Here is a 16,369-nt window from a genome sequence, read left to right as displayed (position 1 = left end):
AAATCTGCATTGTGTGTTTCTAAGGCAGATACAGTCTTTCTAATTAAATGGATATCCTCGTTGGTTCTTCCAGCTCACTACATAAAAGATGTCGGTTTTTTCCCTTGTAAAGATCACCAACAACAAACTTTCTATAATGGAACAAGTAGGAGGGAAACCAAACAAATACGTTTACAAAGGCAGGTTAATTGCTTGTATGTATGACACAAACTCCGTGCTGCCCACAATACATTCCTGGACTGGATTTGCTGCATTATATTTTTAGTTCTTTTTAGTTTCTTAGTTGAACAGTTGACCAAAGAAAAACTTTGATCCTCAAGGGCAAGATTGATCATCTAGTAGCTTTTGCTGCTGCATACTAAAATCTAAGTTTCCTGTAGATATAGCAGAGTTCACAGAGCATAAAAATAGCATTGCCAAATTTCCTCTTCTAAGCGTTGAACATGTTTTTGCCCCTTTTCCTAAAAGCATTTATAAACAACTAAGTATTAAAGTGAAAAGAGGTGAAAAAAAATTAAAAAATACAAACACATATATCTCAGGTCTTTACATAGTTATTTTGAAGAACATTTGTTGTGAAAATTATGAAATTCTGTTAGATAAATCGTATGTTGAATAAATTCAACTTTTTAAAGAAAAAGTAGAATAAAAGAAAAAAGAAAGGCCATGCATTGAAATATATCTGATTTTAAAATAAAATTTAATTAAATATATCACCAATACCCTACCTTTTCTTGTATTTTTGTTTTAGGAAACATTGTGCTCTCTTAATGTCATGTAAAAATGGCTTGTTTCACAAACTTTGTTAACATTATCCAGTTCGAGCCTTTTTTTTCCCACCTAGGCATAATTCTTTCATTTATCCAAGTTTCATAATTTCAAATGAATACTTACTGAGACCGCTGTGCGCATCTCATGATGCTAGGCACAGAGGGTCTTAGAGTCTGGTGAATAGTGAATAGTCCCCTATTTAGAAGCTTAGTGTAGCAGGGAACATGTGCAGCAACTAAAGAATCATTTAAAAGTGAGTACATCCTGGAGTGGTAGAGATTGTCCACCTGAGGGTCACTGAAGCACCAAGAGATCTAGCTGAAGGATTTACTGTAGGGAGAATTCTCTCTAGATGGGGATCAATCTGGGTTTTGCCAAAAATTATAGGGGCTTCCCTGGTGGTGCAGTGGTTGGGAGTCCGCCTGCTGATGCAAGGGATGCGGGTTCGTGCCCCGGTCCGGGAGGATCCCACATGCCGCGGAGCAGCTGGGCCCGTGAGCCATGGCCGCTGGGCCTGCGCGTCCGGAACCTGTGCTCCGCAACGGGAGAGGCCACAACCGTGAGAGGCCCGCGTACCGCAAAAAAAAAAAAAAAAAAAAAAAAATTATATAACGTGAAGAAGAGAAGGAGGCAAATAAGTTTGAATTTCTATGTCTCTCAAAGGGTCAATTTGAAAAGCTCCCAAAACATCAAACAGCAAAAGCAGAAATTACTCCTGCTTCTAGTCCTTTCTGTGGTTACCTCTGATCCGGTTGCTAAGCCCAGAGGGCTTTGTGCTTTGTTTGCCTTCATCTTCCCTATCGCTCACATATGTTTGCAGCACGTTTCATCTTTACATTTACTGAGTCACCTAAAATATTTCTGAGAGTCATTTGGAGAGCTACTTCTTATAGGGCACGGATGCTGGGTAGCCTCAGGATCATAGTTCAAAAGCAAGCAGAGTGACTAACTCATCATTTCTTACCCCCAAACTAAGTGGAACAGTTCAAAGCCTCCTGTTTTGCCAGTTTTAACTTTTTGGTTTAGGAATCCGGTGAACGTCAGAATTATCATGCTTTTTATGTGTTTTATATCGTATCTAGCATACACTGAAACTTAATAAATGTTAAATAATAAACACAGAACCACATTCATTTCTCTTCTTCCTAAAACATAAGACAATTCTGTACAAATCCCTACACAGATACAATTGCAGGATTTTCGAGCAACGTTTTTCCTTAAAGTTTAAAAGTGAGAGGAAAGTTCTCCTGTCTAGGTAGTGAATTATTTAACTTCTAGTTCAGGAAAATTTAAAGTTTAAGAAGGCTAGTCTAGAAATCCCTTCTTTGCATATCCAAGCTGTTCATCTCTCAAAAGTCAAAGTGGATGCCAGAATTCCATAGATTTCATTTTTCAAGATGAACATTCATATTTGAACATATTTCAAGCCAGATGGTTTACAGTTCATGTATTTGTTGCTGTTTTCCTGCCACAACAACTAAATATTGAAGACACATATTTGTGATGAGGAGAGCACTTCCAAACCATCTCTCCTGCTGCTCTTTCACATTGCATGCTTCCTAATCCCCTGTGTGCTGCAGGGAAAGTTTCTGAGGCATCAAGCAGTGGATTACATCCATTTGATTTAATAGACAGGGGAGGGGTGAAGCAACATAAAACAAGCGTCCTAAAAATAAATATTTTTTTGTAACAGCCATGAATTTTCTGGTAGCAAATAAAAAAGCAAATGAACACCTATTGAAATATTCTGTTTTCATGATCCATTTAGACAAGCTGGAGAGTTTACTTTTAAGCCAAACTGTGGGACTGTTTGATCAGAGTTCAGAAAAGAACAGAAAGATGAAACAAAGATTTTGTATCTTTTTTTTAAATAAAGCCATCAGATAAAGTATTAGCTGGAGAAAGCATTGTACATTTGTTCTGAAGGATGCCAATGTCACTCAACAAGCTCAACGGTATCTCTCTTCTAGGATGAAATGATTTGCTGCTCATTCGTCATCTCATGTGCAATTTGTTATTATTCTGCTCAGCTATCAATATTTGTATTATTACAACATTAAAGATTCATTTTGTTGACAAAGGACTCAGTTAGGAAGCTGAACCATAATAATACAAAAATTTAAAAAATGGAAAAGAGAAGAAAGAATTGTAAGCACAGAAAAGAGGTATGTTTGCTTGGTAGCTTAACAAAATTTCTATGAATATTCAATAAACACTAAACTAGAAACTGGCAAAAAGGGACAAACCTGTCCACAGTCATCACCACAACCACCATCCAACAACACAGGACATGCACACACAAAAGACTCAGTAATAACTTTTTTTTTTGGCCATGCTGTGCGGCATGCAAGATCCCCACCAGGGATCGAACCCATGCCCCCTACAGTGGAAGTGAAGAGTCTTAACCATTGGACTGCCAGAGAAGTCCCAAGTAAAATTTTTTTTTTTTAGGTACGTGAGCCTCTCACTGTTGTGGCCTCTCCCGTTGTGGAGCACAGGCTCCGGACGCGCAGGCTCAGCAGCCATGGCTCACGGGCCCAGCTGCTCTGCGGCATGCGGGATCTTCCCGGACCGGGGCACGAACCCGTGTCCCCTGCATCGGCAGGTGGACTCTCAGCCACTGCGCCACCAGGGAAGCCCCCAAGTAAAAGTTTTTAAAAGATGGTCTTCAGAACTTCATACTTAGAATCAAAATTGCCTAGACTCATCTGGGGGCTAGCCCTACTACCAGCACCTCACAGCAGCTGTGGTCAGGTTCTGTAGCCATTCCAGGGGCCAGCCTTGCCCACCAGCATGCCATAGCAGCCATGGCCAGGCTCTGCAGCTGGTCTAGGGGCAGCCTTGCCTATGCATCATCGAAAATATAAAATGTGAGGGAGGGGGAATTAAAAGATGAAGCTTTGGCATTTAATTTCTTTTTAAAGTTTATAAAAATGGCAATAAATACATATCAATAATTACTTTGAAAGTAAATGAACTAAATTTGCCAATCAAAAAACAGAATGGCTGAATGGATTAAAAAAAAAGCTATCTATATTCTTTCTACAAGAGACTCACTTCAGTAGAAAGGACATACACAGACTGAAAGTGAGGGGATGGAAAGAGCTGTTTCAAGCAAATGGTAATGAAAAGAGACATGGAGTAGCTATTCATATCAGACAAAATAGACTTTGAAACAAAGACTGTAATAAAAGACAAAGAAGGGCATTATGTAATGACAAAGGGGTCAATCCAGCAAGAAGATATAACATTTATAAAAGTATATGTATCCAACAGATGAGCACCAAGATATGTAAGCAAATATTAATAGACTTAAAGGGGAAAATTGAAAGCAATACGACAATAGTAGGGGCCTTTAACACCTCACTTACATCAATGGATCATCCAGACAGAAAATCAATAAGAAAACATTGGACTTAAACACCACATTAAAGCAGATGAACTTAATAGCTATACATAGAACATTCATCCAAAAGGAGCAGAATATACATTCTTCTCAAATTGACATGGAATATTCTCCAGGACAGATAACATGTTAGGTCACAAAACAAGTCTCAATAAATCGAGAAGATTGAAATCATATCAAACATCTTCTCTGATCACAATGGCATGAAACTAGAAATCAATCACAAAAAAGGGAAATGCCACAAAAAATATGGAGATTAAACAACATGCTACTGTAAAATCAATGGGTAATCAAAGAATTTAAAAAATACCTAGAGACAAATGAAAAGAGAAATATAGCATACCAAACACTATGGGATGCAGCAAAAATGGTTCTAAGAAGGCAGCTCATAACAATATCAGCCTACCTCAAGAAACAAGAAAAATCTCAAATAAGCAGTTTAACTTTATACCAGAAGGAAGTAGAAAAGGAAGAACAAATGAAGCCCAAAATTAGGAGAAGGGAGGAAATAATATAGATCAGAGCAGAAATAGAGACAGATAAAACAATAGAAAGATCAGTGAAACTAAGAGCTGGTTCTTTGAAAAGATAAATGAAATTGATAAGACTTTAGCTAGACTAATTAACAAAAAAAGAGAGAGAGAGAGGACTCAAATAAATAAAACCAGAAATGAAAGAAGAGAAGTTATGACAGATAACACAGAAATACAAAGGATCATAAGAGACTATAAGAACTATTATATACCAGCAAGTTGGACAACAATAAGAAAAGAAATGGATAAGTTCCTAGAGACATACAATCTTCCAAGACTGTATGATGAAGAAACAGAAAATTTGGATAGACAAATTATTAGTAAGGAGATTGAAACAGTAATCAAAGATCTCCTAAGAAAGAAAAGCCCAGGACCAGACAGCTTCATTGGCAAATTCTACAAAATAATCAAAGAAGATTTAAAACGCATCCCTATCAAACTCTTCCAAAATATAGCAGAGGAAAGAAACCTTCCAAACACATTTTACAAAACCAGCATTACTCTGATACCAAAACCAGACAAGGATACCACAAAAGAAGAAATTACAGGCCAATATCCTTGATAAACATAGATGCAAAAATCTTCAACAAAATATTAGCAAACCAGATCCAACAATACAGTAAAGGGATCATATACCATGATCAGGTGGGATGTATTCCAGGTTTACAAGTGTGGTTCAACATCTGCAAATCAATCAGTGTGATACTCACATTACAAAATGAAGAATAAAAATTATATGAACATCTCAATAGATGCAGAAAAAGCATTTGACAAAATCCAACATCCATTTTGATAAAGCTTCTCAATGAAAAAGAAAGAGGACTTAAATAAAAAGAGAGAAGACTCATAATAAAAGTCATATACGACAAACCCACAGCTACTCAAGGGTGAAAAGCTCAAAGCTTTTCCTCTAAGATCAGAAAAAAGAAAAGGAGGCCAACTCTCACCACTTTTATTCAACATAGTATTGGAAGTCCTAGCCACAGCAATTAGGCAAGAAAAAAATGAAAAGCATCCAAATCAGATAGGAAGAAGTAAAACTGTCACTATTTGCAGATGGCAGGATACTATATATAGAAAACCTAAAGTCTCCATCGAAAAACTTAGAACTAATAAACAAATTCAGTAATGTTGCAGAATACAAAATCAATATACAGAAATCTGTGGCATTTCTATGCACTAATAAGGAAATATCAGAAAGAGAAATTAAGAAAATATTTCCATTTACAATTGTATCAAAAAGGAATAAAATACCTAGGAATAAATTTAACCAAGGATGTGAAAGACCTGTATATGGAAAACTATGACACTCATGAAAGAAATTGAAGAAGACACAAATAAAGGGAAAGATATTCCATGTTCATGGATTGGAAGAATTGATATTAAAATGTCCATAATGCCCAAACTAATCTAGAGTCAATGCAGTTGTTATCAAAATGTCAATGGCATATTTCACAGAACAAGAACAAATAATTCTAAAATTTGTATGGAGACATGAAAGATCCCAAATAGTCAAAAGAATCTGCAGAGATTCTAAAGAACAGATGGAGATATCATGCTCCCTGATTTCAAAATATGTTACAAAGCTATAGTAATCAAAACCATATTTTACTGGCATAAAAACAGACACAGATCAATGGAACAGAATTGAGAGCCCAGAAGTAAATCCCCATATATATAAACAGTTAATTTACAACTAAGTAGCAAAGAACATACAAAGGAAAGAGGATAGTCTCATCAATAAATGGTGTTGAGAAACCTGGATAGTCACACATGCAAAAGAATGAAACTAGACCCCTATCTTACACTTTACACAAAAATTAACTTAACATGGATTTAAAACTTGTATGTAAGACCTGAAACCATAAAATTCCTAGAAGAAAACATAGGCAGTAACCTCATTGACGTCTGTCTTAGAGGTATTATTATGGATCTGAATCCCAAGGCAAGGAAACAAAATCAAAAGTAAACAAATGGAACTACATCAAACTAAAAGCCTCTGCAACATATCAAAATGAAGAGGCAACTTATGGAACTGAAGAACTATTTACAAATCATATATCCAATAAAGGGTTAATATACAAATATATAAAGAACACATACAAGTGAACAACAATAAAACAAACAACCAGATTAAAAAATGGGCAGAGGATTTGAATAGACATTTTTCCAAAGAAGACATACAGATGGCTTACAGGTACATGAAAAGATGTTCAACATTTCTAAGTATTAGGGAAAGTAGATCAAAACCACAATGAGATACCACCTCATGCTGACTCTTATTGAAAAGACAAAAATAACAGATGTTGGAGAGGATGTAGAGAAAAGGAAATCCTGTACTGTTGGTAGAACTGTAAACTGGAAAACAGTATGCAGATTCCTCGAAAAATTAAGAATAGAACTACCATATGACCCAGTAATACCACTTCTGGGTATTCATCTGAAGAACAGGAAAACACTAATTAGAAAAAATATATGCACCCCTATGTTCATAGAAGCATTATTTACAATAGCTACAATGTGGAAACAACCTAAGTGTTCACTGATAGGTGAATAGATAAGGAAGATGTGGCACATATATATAATGGAATACTACTCAGCTATAAAAAAGAATGAAATCCTGCCATTTGTGACAACACAGATGGACCTTAAAGGTATTTGACTAAGTCAAGTAAGTGAGAGATAAAGACAAATACTGTGATTTCATTCATACATGGAATCTAAAAAAAAAAAAAATGAATGAGCAAACAAGATAAAACATAAACCAACTCATATATACAGAGAACTGACTAGTGGTTACCAGAGTGGAAGTGTGTTGGGGGCAGGGTAATGGGTGATGGGAGTCAGCTGTGTGGTGATGGGTGGTTACTAGACTTGTGGTGGTGATAACTTTGTAGTGCATACAGGTGTCGTATTATAATGCTGTACACCCAAAACTTATACAATAAAAAAATTGCCTAGAATCATAATACTCAAGAACTGAGGGAAACCTAGGGATCATGTAGATCAACATTCTCACTTTACGAAGGAGAAAACAGAGACAGGGAGCTTAAGGGACTAGTTTAAAGTAATATTGCAGGTTAATAGTAAAAAAGGACAAGAGTCCAGCTGTTCAAGTCAACCGGCTATTCCATTGTATCACTCACTACACCTCTGTTTTCATATCTTTGCAGTCTACAGTATACAGAGGTGAAATAATTAGCGAAAAGCATCAAAGGGCTCATTCCAGGAGCCTGGGTCCTACACAATGGGGCCTGGAAGTGCTAATAGGGAGAATGTATTTACTCTCCAGAAGCCTGGAGTGTGGACATTTCCAGAGAGCCTCCCAGGTGCCAGGCATTTCATATATTATGAAACTTAATCCTGCAGATCTATGAGGGTGGTATAAGGCATTTTTTACAGATGTAGAGGATATAGCGATGCAAAGAGGCTCAGAAGTCATCCTAAGATCTCCTAGTTAGTAAATATAGCTGAGCTGCACGTGTCTGACCCCTGGTCCTGTGGTCTGCCTGTTACTCTAAAGACAGATGCACAGATGCACTTATGCACTTCCCAAACTACCAATGACAACTTCCCCTATGCGCATGGAGGCTTCTGTTTGACTGGTTCCAGAGCTAGATGCATTTTACAATGGTCTGGCTAATTAACTTGAACCAATAAAGAAAAAGTATTATTCAGAATGACTAGAGCCATTAAGCTGTGTTTTTGGCGCATGTAAAGATGGGATCAGTCATCTAGCGCTCCTCTGGCCTCACTGACAACATAGCTCTTGCGGATTTTATGTCAAAGTTTAAAAGTTGATACTTAAAACCTAAATTTTCCTGGGAAAAGTACAGCTTAATAGGACAATAGTCCTGAAGAAGTGCTTTGTTACTTGTAGATAATTTAAAAATAAAATTTACTTTTCCCATTGCCATATTTTTAGCAATTCTTTTGGCCGAGGGTGGGGGGGAAAACAAAATTGCTCAGAATCCATGTTAGAGTGCTTTTTAGAAGATGGATATTCATTAAGAACAATGAGCTCCTATAAGTATGTTGAAAATCAGTATTTTGGTCTATTGTCACTTTTGATATCTGGTTCTCCTCCTCTCTGTGTGGCCTCAATCATCCCAGCTGATTTGTGTCAACTGAAGCTGCAGGTGCTACAATGCTACAGTCCCCTACTATAACTGTTCCTTTTTCAGTTTAAAGTCACTTCCAGGAGGTGAGACCAATGGATCCAAAATCCTGGCTGCACATCATTTGACTGATTGACGCTGGTTGTGAATAAACCCATCTGTTCTTTGTACTTTATCCTTTTTGTAATATAACTTCAATATTCCCTCCTTACCCCATCTTGTGTTAGTGGTACAATCTCTTCAGATACCTTCCCACTTATTTCTCCAGGTGGAGCTAGCTTAGCCATATATATTCCACCTATAATTAATACTTTCTTAATTTGCAAGCACTTTTCTTGGTATGATATTATTGTCCTAAGAAAGAGGATTTGTTGTCAAGGTGACCAATATGGTACAAAGTACAATTTGGGTTTTCTCAAAACTGATTGGTCACACGCTGACTCTGTTCAGGTGATTTTGTCAGATGACTGCAAAATACCCAATGGTATCTTGACATCGTCCTAATTTTCTTCCTGTCCACATTGTACAGGTAGGCCTTGACTACCTATACATTCTCCCGTAAGTTTGCTAACAAAATATTTTTTCTAACCAACCTTGACTCCACTTCCCTAAACTAGATCTCCTCACTGATCACCATATCCTCATACTCATCAATCACATCTCATACATTCATGGCTCCAAATGATACAAAGGAAAACTGGAGGATGGAAAAAGGGAAGAGATTAGAGGTAAGGCTCAAGGGGGAAGAAGTTTTGTGCAAAGTTAAATCCACGCTGTTCCTGATTATTTTTAGATGATACAGATTTTGAGGATGGGCAAGAAGTAGAACTTTAAAAAGGCACTGAAAGGGAAAAGAATGGATATGCTGAGGTATCAATAGAAACATCAAGGCTGTCTTTAAACCTTTCTTCATTCTTCTCCTGTATATTCTTCCATTTATCCCTCATTTAACAAGTTATTGCATGCTGTGTCCCATGAGTGCTGGGTGGGCCCTGGGGGGCCAAGAGGAATAAGACATAAGCCTGACTTCAAGAAGTTACAGTGCAGCACGCCAGCCATCCCATTCATTCCAGGTCCCGCACTACATGCCTTTATTACATTTTACTTGCATTTTTGCAACAGTCCATAATTGATATCTGTCTGTAGTTATTCTGCTTCCATCTTGATATTGCAATCAAAGTAGCTACCTTTCTAAAGCACAGAACAAATCGACTGATTGGATGAGGCCCACCTGTATTGTGGAGGATAATCTGCTTAACTCACAGTCTACTGATTTTTTTTTGAGGTTTATTTATATATTTTTTTAATAGATGGATTTTTTTCTTTCTTTTTTTTCTGCATTGGGTCTTTGTTGCTGCGTGTAGGCTTTCTCTAGTTGCAGTGAGCGGGACTACTTTTCATTGTGGTGCATGGGCTCCTCATTGTGATGGCTTCTCTTATTGCAGAGCACAGGCCCTAGAGCATGCAGGCCTCAGTAGTTGCAGCGCATGGGCTCAGTAGTTGTGGCTCGCAGGCTCTAGAGCGCAGGCTCAGTAGTTGTGGCGCATGGGCTTAGTGGCTCTGTGGCATGTGGGATCTTCCTGGACCAGGGCTCGAACCTGTGTCCCCTGCATTGGCAGGCGGATTCTTAACCACTGTGACACCAGGGAAGTCCCAAAGTCTACTGATTTAAATGTTAAATACATCTAAAAAAATACCTTCACAGTAGCATGTAGATTGGTGTATGACCAAACAACATTGTCACAGGTTAGTCATAGCTTAGTCAAGTTGACAGATAAAATTAACCATCACATGCCTCATAATCTTCACCGCCATCAAGGATTAGTTCAAATATGAACACCTCTGGAAGCTTTCTTACCCTGGCATGCTTTCAGCCTAGTGTGGCGAGTACTAAAAGGTGTTGTAGGTCAAGGAACATTGTTACCACTAGGGGGCAGCAGTCTGCTCATTTTCCCAGCTAAGGAAGAGGGGTTCTCCAAGGAGTTTGCCCTCTGATAAGAGCCTTAAAGTGAAGTGAAATTCAACCAGGAAGAAAGAGATGTAAGAGTTTTCCAGGCAGGGGGAGCAGCAGGTGCAAAAACAGAATCACAAAACCACGTGGCTGTGAGGGAACGGCAAGCATGTACAGGGGCAGAGACTGGAGAGGTAGACCAGGGCCAGATCACAGAGGGACTTTGTTAGTTTCCTAGGGCTGCGGTAACAAATTACCACCAGCTGGAAGCTTAAAACAACAGAAAGTTGTTGTCCTACACTGCTGGTGGCTGCCAACACCCTTGGCTCTCCTTGGCTTGGGACTGTGTAATTCCAATCTCTGCCTCCGTCTTCACTTGGCCTTCTGCTCTCTGTGTGTCTCTGTCTTCTCCTTTTCTGTCTCCTATGACAACAGCCCATCATCATATTTAAGGCCTGTCCTGATCCAAGATAATCTCATCTCAGATACTTACCTTTATTATATCTGCAAAGACCCTTATTCTATATGAAGTCATATTCTGACATTCCAGGTGGACCTATCTTTTGGGGGCAACAATTTAATCCACTACAGCCTTGTAGGAAAAAAATAACAGATTTGGATCTGAGCCTGCTTTCAGGGACCACAGATGCAGATTCCAGGTGGTTAATGTCAGTGAGCTGGGGCCCAAGTTGCCTGCTGTGACCGACGTCATCTGAGAGGAGCAGCCTTACTCAGCTCCTGAAGGAACGTGGGCCAGCATTATTATATCTTTTCAAGTTTTGAAGAAAAGTCAGATTTCTAGAATTTTACATAAAATCTCCTTATTTTAAAATTTGGGAACAAATTTAAATGAAAATTAAACCAAAGCTTATATTACAGTATGAGCCCAAGAAATGAATCTGTTGATTGGGAATGGCTCATGGACCCTTGGTTGAGAACCAAGGGGTGATCAGCCCTGTAAAAATATGAAACACAGGGTACCAGCCCCAGATTGCAGCATCAGAAGATGATCTTGGTGTCAGGGTGGAGGATGGATCGGAGGGAGTGAGCCTAGAAGCCAGAAGGCAAAGTAGAAGGTCATTGCATTAGGCTGGGAGAGAGCACTTTCAGTTAATTCAGGAGTGGCAGCCCTAACGCATCACCGAGCCCCTGTGAACACTTACTGAATGATACAGGAATTAATAGGCATTTAAAAAACTAGGACATATGAAATAATAAAACCTAAGGAGACAAACATTTTTTCCTGTAGAATTAAAATATCAAAGAATTCTTTTTTCTCTTTTTAAAAAACTGGATCAACGAACATTCTGCTTTCATTTTCAAATGAAAAATGTAACCATATGCACAACTAATTAAATTAATATAGCTTATTATGACAAAAATAATTTTCTTTTAACTTTGTGGACAGCACCACATTTTATATTAAGCTGCTAATACTCATAACCATATGATTTCAAAATCAGCCAAGCTTGAAAAATTATTGTCTGTGACATTCCCTATGATCAAAGCAACCCCAATTATAATATTATATTAACCAAGCTAAAAAATAGTATTACAATTTCTAACCTTTCTGAATGGTAATTAGTCATCTAACTATGTATCCACACTTATTTGATATATTTGCATAGTTAATTAATTATGATTTATTTAAAAGTATTCCATTTGTAAAACTTTGCGCTCCTTACCCTACAAATCAAATTGCCGAGGGATAAATTTAATTTTAAAATATCTTAAAAAAATCGTGTTAAGATAGGTTTAAGACATAAAAGAAGAAAGTGCTGAAAACATGTGGTTCTTTCTCTTCTGAAAAATTAAACTTTTAAGAAGAGATGGGGGCTAAGTTTGAGGAACCTAATAACAAATGCAAATGAGACACTTGGGGAGCCCTGAAGTCTCCTTCAGAACAACAATTGACTAAATAAGGAACTGGAAAAGATAATACCCCTAAACTGTGCCGGGTACACATGCAGAGAAAAAGCTTTCAAACTTGTAGGATCTATTAGCCTGTAGTGCATCAGTGCATCGGTTATAGTCACACGATCTAGAAGGCAGAGTCCCCATGGAATCACTAAGAGTGTAAGTATCAAGTTCAAGGTCAAATTATTGCAGGACGTAGATTAAAAGGTTAAAAACTGTCTAAAATGAGTACCAGAAATTAAACTGGATATATATCTACATGAACTCAAGTGTCCAGGTGAAAAATTCAATTATTCAGATGTTTACAAATATCAAAATATCTGGATGAAGAAAGCTTCCAGATTTCACCTGGATTTTCTGGACTGTGTGCACATATCTGTACAAGTTTAATTTCTGACACTTCTGATCAAGGCTGTGGTGTTCATAGATGCAGGGAACTCCACTACTACTTAAAGTACACAGAAATTGCCACCTAAATTATTTTTAAATATTAAGAAACCAAGTTTATGAGAAAACTCCAGGTAGCAAAATGAAGAGGGCACAGTATGCAGAGAAGCAGTGGTGAGAGGTGGGTTCCAGTGTGGAAACTGACCTCAGGACTTACAGGTCAGGAAAGATGCCCCACGCATACCCAAGAGGTGATACAGGCTACCTACCCAATGGAAGAAGCTGTGACATCACTGTCCTGTCTGTCAATAAGAACTGAAAGATCTTTGCTTATAATCCTGGAAGACAGGAGTTCATACCATACTGTGGGAGGAGACAATTGCCTTGAGAGTTGGAACCCTGAATTTGTGCTAAAAGGCAATAAACAGAGAGCCATGAATTAATGTAAAAATGGTTGATAACCAGCAAAACTTTTAAGGTCTTGGCAGAGACACTGGAAAATGTCCCATGGAAGGTAGCACTCACCTACTGGGTTTCCTTTAAGATTGAGAGATAATCTTACATAGGGAAATTTTTAGTACATTTAAGGTTCGGTACACAGCAAGACAGTCCATAGACAGTAAATTAGATAATTATCATCTAAATTATTAGGAATAAAGGAGCAATAACTACATAAAAAAGAATTATTCCAACTGATTTTTAAAAGTAATTGAATTACATTTGAGGTATAAACTGTAAGGACTAAAAGAACTAAAGTATACTTTTATTGGTAATATTACTGTAAGACTGTTGTGTGTATTGAAGGATAAAGAAAATGAATATTTATTTTTGTGTCATTGAGAACCAAGGTTTTCAATGTGGGGAAAAAGGATACATATGTGAGCTTAATGAGGATAAATGGAAACTCTATAATTATGGATTTGAACTAGAAATATCAGTATAACATCATGATATATTTATCTAAAAGATTATTTTCTAGTTATGCTAATAAAAAAGGCCAGTGGTGGGAACAGGGAGGGGACCAAGTGGCAAAGGGGCAATGAACATCTCTTGGCTCAGGTTGTGGTTTCTAAATACCATTTGCCAATAAAAGCAACCACAAATCCATGGAGAAGTGGTTGAGTTCTGGAGCAGGAAATTTACAAGAGCCTGGACTACCTTGTCATGCCAGAAAACAAGGGAACTATCAAAGACTCCAAGTAACATGTCAATGAGACTTCAGAGCCAAACTGAGAAAGTTCCCACAGGCCAGAGATGGAACAATTTGAGGACCAAGAAAGACAGCACATATCAAATATAGTTAAAGGCATGAGTTCATAAAGATATTAAAAGGAAGCACCTCCTTCATCACCTTTCAAAGCTGTTGGGATACCAGCTCATTTGAAACCTGTTAAAAGGAAAGAGTCAACCATTTTTACATTTTTATCCTTTCTGCTTGAACTGTCCCTAGGGTAACCAAATAATTGATGAAGAAAAATTCTCTTTCTAGAATCTAAAAATTCTCTTTCTAGATTTCAAGCTTATGACTGCAAAAGGAATAATAAAATTTTAGAATTATCATTTGGAAATGCAACTTGAATGGACTTAGGCAACTTTTATCACTAGTCGATAACATCAAAAAAAGAAATTCAACCAGGCATTATGAATCTCTTCATGGTCCATAACATTATAAAGTATTTTTGCCGAGCAAAATATTGAATATGATAAAGTTTCTAGATCTAACCACCAATTTTCAGGGAATAGTGGGTATAGAAGAGTATAAAATACTCTATTATTTAAAATAATACCTGGAGGCATTTAGCAAATTCCAGACTAAGAGGTGCTCTGTAGGACAACCTATTCAGTTTCTTCAGACAACAACATGAAAGTTAGAGGAAATCTATATATCAAAATAGATTTAAGACACATTAGCCAGTTACAGTGCATGGACCTTAATAAAAAACTGAAAATAAAACTATAAAAAATTATGAGACTGTAAAGAAAATTGAACACTGAGTGGATCTGGTGATATCAAATATATATATATATATATATATATATATATTTAATCTTTAGGTATGACAATGTTATGGTGATTACATTTAAAAAAGAGTCTTTATCATTTAGAGATATATATTAAAATATGTGTGGATGCAAAGATATAATGTCTGAGATTTGTTTAAAAATAATCAAGGGGTAGGAGAAAGTGGATGGGGGGTAACAAATGAATAAAGACTGGCCGAGAGTTTATTATTTTTGAATCTAGGACAAGTACATGCGGGTTCATAATATTACCCTCTCTAATATTTAACAAAATAAAGAGTTCTAGAAAAAGAAATAATAGAAAAATGTGAAAGAGACTTTAAAATAAATGTTTAAAATAGAGAGTTAAGAGAGGAAGATGATCATTAAATAATAGCATGAAATAATGAAAGATAAGTAAAACAAAATAGTAAAGACAAAACTGAAACAATGAACCCAACAACACAGATTTTTTTAAAGCATCAGAGTATACTATGAATAACTCTCTAAAATTTTGAAAAAATAGATAAAACATATGACTTTCAAGAAAAATATACATTAGTGCAATGTACTCAAGGAGAAATAGAAGACCTGAGTAGAAAAGTAATTATTAAAGAAATTAATTAATAGTCAAAATCCTACCCTGTCCTTTCCCAAAGCTGTGATAGGACAAAGGGCCCGGGAAGTTTTAGAAGAAAGTTTTATGGAACCTTTACAAGAGATGTCTCTGTTGTAAAAACAATTCTATGCTAGTATAATCTTGATAGCCAAACTAGATAAAGTACAAGAAAATTATAGACAAATTTTGATGTAAAATTCCTAAGTAAGATATTAGCAAATTGACTATAAGTGTATAGAGAAAAAATTGTTAGGACAAACTACTGTTTATTTAAGGAATTCAAGAATGTTTCTTAAAAAATTAGACATCTCTAAATATTATTCACTGTATTAACAAATTCAGATCAAAATCAATAGAACTGTCTCAACGGTTGGAGAAAAATTATTCTATAAAAGTCAATATTCATTTATGATGAAAGCTCTTATTAGACTATGAATATGAGATAGAGTTCTTAAACTAAAGAAGGGCATCTAACAAAAAGTTATAATGAACCTCAGACTTAATGATAAAACTTAAAAGCATTTTCCATTAGTGTACTTTATAAAACAAAGATGCTCGTTATAGTCATCCAACCTTGTTCTCGAGGACCTAACCAAGAAGATAATACAAGAAATAGAACTACAATTTATACAATTATAAAGAAAAAGGCAGACTGCAAATGATTAT

This window comes from Orcinus orca, chromosome 12 (genome assembly GCF_937001465.1).
Source record: "Orcinus orca chromosome 12, mOrcOrc1.1, whole genome shotgun sequence".
In the NCBI taxonomy this organism is placed as follows: Eukaryota; Metazoa; Chordata; class Mammalia; order Artiodactyla; family Delphinidae; genus Orcinus; species Orcinus orca.
The sequence above is the reverse complement of the archived record's forward strand: the minus strand, read 5'-3'. Positions refer to the sequence as shown.